The sequence below is a fragment of the Vombatus ursinus genome, unplaced genomic scaffold, assembly GCF_900497805.2.
Source record: "Vombatus ursinus unplaced genomic scaffold, bare-nosed wombat genome assembly UNPS02014799.1, whole genome shotgun sequence".
In the NCBI taxonomy this organism is placed as follows: domain Eukaryota; kingdom Metazoa; phylum Chordata; class Mammalia; order Diprotodontia; family Vombatidae; genus Vombatus; species Vombatus ursinus.
In genome coordinates this window covers 24,779,814-24,785,813 of record NW_020954577.1, presented here as the reverse complement: position 1 = coordinate 24,785,813, position 6,000 = coordinate 24,779,814, and the positions used below count along the sequence as shown (strand labels likewise).

The following is a 6,000-nucleotide window of genomic DNA, read 5'->3' as shown; positions in this document are numbered from 1 at the left end:
GATAGAAGTCTTTAGTGGAGTTCTTAGAGATCTAGGATCATAGACTTAGAGCGAGTTGCAAGCACCGAAGTTATTTAATCAGCCCCCTCACTTTACAGATGAGGAAACCCAGGCCCAGAGAGGATAAGGGGCTTGTTCAGGGTTACACAGGTAGCAAGAAGTTGAACCCAGGTCCTCTCACTTCAAATGCAGTCCTCTTTCCACTGTACTGCACTGCCTGCCCTCTGCTGTTTGAACTTTTTAAAGGCAGTGACTCGGCTAAAGACAAACTTACTAAGTTTGTAGATGACACAAATAGCTAATTACAACAACAAATCTCAATATGACTTAATAGTATTATATACATTGGCCAAAATAGCTAATGCCATATTAGTCTACCCTAAGGGAGACGTGGTGTCCAAAACTAGGGAGGTGCTAGTCCTACAGATTTCTTCTCTCATTAGAGCACATCTGGATGTTATGTTCTGTTTGGGTTGCTGTCATTTAGGAAGGGCATTGACAAGATAGTTTCCAGAGGAGGGCAACTAGGTAAAAGTCAAGGATGTAAGAATGAGGGAGAGAGAAGGAACAGTGTAATGTGATGGCCATCTTCAGCTGATGGGGGCTCTCATGTGGAAGAGTGCAGAACTGGGATGGGGGAGTCGGGGGGGGCAGTAGATTATGGTAGAATGATAGTGGCCTCTGAAGTCCCTTCCAACTTTGTACTTCTGGGACTGAGTAATGAATACTCCCTGTCCATCTGAAGCTCTTTTACCCAGGCTTCCCTCCCCCTCCCCCCATGCTTTGACTATGCTTCTCTCCCCTTCTCAATCGCCTAAATCTGATGAGATGGGTGGGGATGTTCTCTGCGTCAGTTCAGAGATTTTAGGGGAGAATGGTTTGTGGAAGGAACTAGGGAACACTTCCTTGCTCGCAGCTTATTTCCTGGTCTTTCTGTTAGGCAACTGGTAGTGGGAGGGGACAGCTGTGAGTGGAAGAGCCCTTCCTGATAGACATGCTGCCCAGTGGGAGCCTGCTGCCCATAGTCTACTTGGAGGCAGGGAAAGGTTGTGGAGGGCAAATAGAATCTGTCCATACCGTGTGACCCGTGGAGGGCACCAGCAGCACTTCCTGAAAGCCTGGTGATTACCTGTCTTCTGAGGGAGGGCTGCAGAAGGACTGTTGAGGAGGGAGCTTCTGAGGACCCAGCTGCAGCAAAAAGCGGGAGCCACCGCCTCTAGCCAGCAAGCCAGGCCTCTTAATTCCAGCATTTCTTTGGGTAGGTGGTGATATTTAGGCAGTGGACCAAAGAGAAACGTAAGCTCTGGCTTTGCTGCCCTGTGGTGGTTGAGGTGGGCATTGTCTTTGAAATGCATAATACCTGCAAGGTAAGGCTAGGGTCACCCTGGGAATCCATTTTTCTTAGTGTTCAAGACTGGGCAGAAGAAGTTTTAAAAGATATTTGTCAAAGGAAAAAGTGCATTTTAAAGATTTATGAATTTATGGAAAAAGAGGAGAGTTTTAATAACTCATACTCTCAAGGAATCCCCTTTTTTCTCCAAAGTAAAATGACGCTTTTCCCCAAACCTTTTTAGTATGGAAAGCTCCCCAATAAAATATCTCCCGTGCCTATGTACTCCTATCTTGACATTTTTAATCACCTGTGAAAGCACTTTAATGCAGGCTGCTAAGAACCTCCTCCTCCCACCCCCGCTTCCCCTCAGCACTCAGGAGATTTTTTTGTTAATATTTGAGTGTCCTCAAGGCTCTGTATCAATGAACTGGGGGGAAAGGCGTTGTTCTTTACCATCTAAGACTTTGTGCTATTGGAAGAGGAGAGAGACGGTATCATTCTTCCCATTCCTCTCATACAAAGTGAATGTGCGGGTGCCCCTGTGAGTATTGATCTTGTAGTCAAATGACCTGAAATTCAATCCAGGCAGCACTGCTTCAAATGCTGTGACCTTTGCTGCAAGTTACTTAGCTTCACTGTGGTATAGTTTCCTCATCTGTAAAATGAGTGAGTGGGAGTAGATCAGCCAGTCAGTCAGTAAGCCTACTATTAGGTGCCAACTATGCACCGGGCACTGTACTAAGAGATGGGGGTACAAAGAATGGCAAACGACAGTTCCCATCCTCGGGGATGCCGAAGTCTGACGGGGAGACAACATACGCGTGACAATGTACAGAAAAGGTAAATACCGGATGAATGAGAAATGGTCACCGTGCTGCAGGTGTGTAGGACTTTGTTTTGTACAGAGATGTGTTGCATTGAAAGACTAAAGAAAACTTGCATAGTTAGGGTGACACGAGACTGAATTTTAGGAACGGAAGATAGATATTTGATACCAAGGAGGTGGGAGTATCTAAAAGTAAGATTTTCATAGCTGGGATGTCTGCTGGATTGGAGGTGGGAAGAAAAGGCCAGTTCAAGAAATGGCACATAGGGAGAGAGGAATGCATTTAGAGACTCGTCTTTAGGCAAACACATTCTTAACCTAGACTCAAACTTTTAAAAATTTTTATATGTTTTGATAACTGCATTATAGTACAGTTGGTTTCCTTTATAATGCTATGTATTTTATTTTCTGTATTTAAAAACGTTATTCTGACTAAGTGGGACGGTACACTTCAGCATACTAACAGAATGGGGATCCAAGACCCAAAAAAAGGTGACAAATTCCTGCTTTAGAGCACAGGTGTCAAATGTGTAGCCTCATGCAGCCTACGACACTCCCCAAGCGTAGCCCGAACCAGATTAAAGTATGATTGGGAAATATTATACATAAAATATAAAAATATAATAAAAAATGTGGCCACAGAGATCCTTAAGTATAGCTTAGTGGCCCCTATTTCTATTTGTTTGACACCATTGCTTTAGAGGAAATCTTTTAGCATGTTATAATTATGCCTTTAAAATATATAGGCCAACAAAAGAATGTAATATAGTACTTTCTGGGCAGCTTGATCAGACTGTCTCAGATGTTGACATTTTACAGCAATTTGTTGGATTTATTTCAATGGATCCATGACTTCATCCTCGGCTTGTTCTTCCAGTTGTGCAGATTGTTGCCATCCTTGCGTGCCTGCCCTTCATGTACACATGATCTTGTCACTGGCAGTCCACCTTACATTATGGGAGCCTTACCTGAATTCTCTTGTAGTGACAAGTGTAGATTTAAAGCTGGAAGGGACCGTAGAAGTCATCTAGTCCAATCTTACTGTTTTTACAGTTGAAGAAACTGAAGCTTCAGCAGGGTAAATGATTTGCCTAAGGCTAGAGAGTAGGATTCCTTAGTCCCACCATGTGACCAGCTCATCTTTTTTCATCGTACATTTCTTTAATGACATTCTTTACGCTGCTTCTAACTGATGCTTGTTGTTGTTTTTTAATAAGTTTTTATTGATATCTTCTGGTTTGTTTGTTTTTTGGTGGTGTTTTTTTTTTTTTTTACATCTTCTCATTTATCGCTGGTATCCCTTCCCTTCCCAGAGAGCCATCCCATATAACAAATGGTATTTTTTTTAAAGAGGAAAAAAAAGTCAGCGTAACTGATTGGTGTGTTGTCAAAGTCTAGGGCTGGGTTGAGGTTCTCCTCATCTCTTTCAAATCATGCTTGATTTTTATGACTCTGTTATGTTCACTTTTGATTTTTCATGTGTGCTGTTCTTTCCATTTACTTTTTTGTAGTTATAGTATACCTTGTTTAATTGGCTCTGCCTACTTCTCTCTGTACCAGTTCATTTTGATCTTTCCATGCTTCACTATATATATATATAACACACATGATTTCTGGCAGCAAAGTAATATTCCACTACATTTATGTACCACAGTTTGTTTAGCCATTCAATAATTGATAGGCATCTACTTTATTTTCGTTTCTTTGCTTTCACAAAAAGTGCTGCTATAAATATTTTGGTGTATATGGGGGCTTTTTTCTTATTGATGGCTTCCTTGGAGTATAAGCCCGGTAATGGAGTCCTGGTTCAGAGAGTATAGACACATTTTAGTCACTTTATTTGCATAATTCCAAATTACTGTCTAAAATGGTTGTACCGTTTCACAGCTCTACCAACAATGTATTAATAATGTGCCTGTCATTCTACAATCCCTCCAACGTTTTGTCATCTTTGGCATTTTGCAAACCTTGAGATCTCAGGGTTGTTTTGATTTGCATTTCTCTTATTAGTGATTTGGAGTTAGTGATTTTTGGAATCTTTCAGGTGGTTTTGAATACTTTGTAATTCTTCTTTTAAGAACTGTTTGTTCATATCCTTTGACCACTTAAGTCTTGGGGAATGGCTCTCTGATGCTTTGTTTGTAATGTGTCCTAGCATTACTGCAAGTAAAACCCTTTCTGTTGCCCTATGAGTGATCCTCAACTTCAAGAAAAGAGTTCTTTTTACATGGAAAGATTGACACCATTTCTGAGTGATGTCATGAATGGCTTATCCCATGTGATGGACTTTTCTGCATGTATGAGAGCTAGAAACAGTAATATCATATGTTAGGCTTTTGTGCATGAATGAGATCTTTAAACAGTAGTATGTTCATTTTAAACTCACTGGCAAAACTATGTTCTTTTGAGGTCTTTAGCAATCATTACAATTGAGCACATTTTTTACTATCAGATTGATAGGGCAATTCAAGCATTATTAATAGGAAGTAAATTCCTAACTCTTTATTAGTGAAGCAGTTGAAATAACCTGTGCTGCCTTCAGATTAAAGCCATAATTGGCAAATGATCTAATATTAAACTTATCCATTCCTGTCTGAGTGTGAGATGATTTTATTGGACATACTGTTTAGCCAAGTGCAGTTTTAAATAGTGAATCAACAGGCATTTATTGACCACCAACTATGTGTCAGGTATTGTTCTAGATAATTGGTACAATGAAAAAAATTAAACAGTCCCAGCCCTCACAGAACTTACATTCTAACAAGAAGTTATAGTTACTCCTTCCTTATCATAACTTTCCCCGTCATGGTTTTGTTATGTTGTGGGTTGGCATATCATATCAAATGGGAATTTTTTGAGAATTTTGTGGAAGCGCAGACAATGTGTGAAGGCTAGCAGATGACAAAAAAAAATTTAGAAGCTCAGAAATGCATGAACTATATATATATATATATGGAGAGAGAGAGAGAGAGAGAGAATGATACCAACATATTTTATCTTTTAATACCATAATAATTCAGACGAATTCTCTGATACGAAAGGAGGGTTGAAAAATTTTACAGAGATTTTCCGGATTGTGGGGGCACTGTGCCCCAACCCCCATGATGTGGAAGGGTTGGCTGTATTTACCAATTTGTGTTATTTATCATCCATATTAGATTTAGTACAGAACTCACTTATTCTTTTTACTGTCCAGCACTGGCTAAATATATTGCCTGTCTCCAAAATTTAGGCACCATTCATGGAATGAGTAATAAATTCCTGTCACTACCTTGAAAGACTAAAGTTGCTTTAGTTCTCATTTTCTGGCAGAACTTTTCTTTTTCTCCTTCCTCTTGTCTCCCAAGTGTTTGTGCTGTTCTTACCAGAGCTCCTTGAATTCAGAGGTCTGAGGCCCTCAGTTAAGTTGTAGGCGTCCATTACTCATTGTACATTGTCCTACACAGCCTGTGTTTAGTAACTGCTTATTGAAATAATTGAACGTGCCTCCCAGCTACTACTCTTATTTTCTTGTCTTTCTTCTTTGGTTTTATAGTAAGAGGCAGTTAACCAAACACATCCTTTTGGTGAAGTGGATAGAATGCTGGACTTGGAGTCAGGAAGATTTTAGTTCAGATCTAGCCTCAGAAACTTCCTGGCTGTGTGACCTTGAGCAAGTCACTTAGCCTCTGTTTGCCATTGGAGAAGGAAATGGCAAACCACTCTAGTATCTTTGCCAAGAAAACCACAAAGACAAAGGTGCATGGAGTCAGAAAGACTGAATAACTGAATAGCCAGAACATGTCCCTAATCAAGTGATGGAGGAGGCCAGCGTTCATTTTGGCCTCTTAGATTATGTCCT

The 6,000-nt window shown here is 40.4% G+C and overlaps 1 protein-coding gene across 4 annotated transcripts in view; it reads left to right on the top strand.

The window, feature by feature from the left end:
• ZDHHC3 (zinc finger DHHC-type containing 3) overlaps positions 1-6,000 on the top strand; it is a 67,168-nt gene that overhangs the window by 969 nt on the left and 60,199 nt on the right. Inside the window, exon 1 of one of the 4 annotated variants that reach the window (XM_027871904.1) lies at positions 1,035-1,258. The exons of 2 other annotated variants lie outside the window; for them this stretch is intronic. The gene's annotated coding sequence lies outside the window, so the exon portion shown is untranslated. Of the gene's footprint in view, positions 1-1,034; positions 1,259-1,934; positions 2,174-6,000 lie in introns of those variants that run through there. One more of the 4 variants, XM_027871905.1, reaches the window with a different exon arrangement.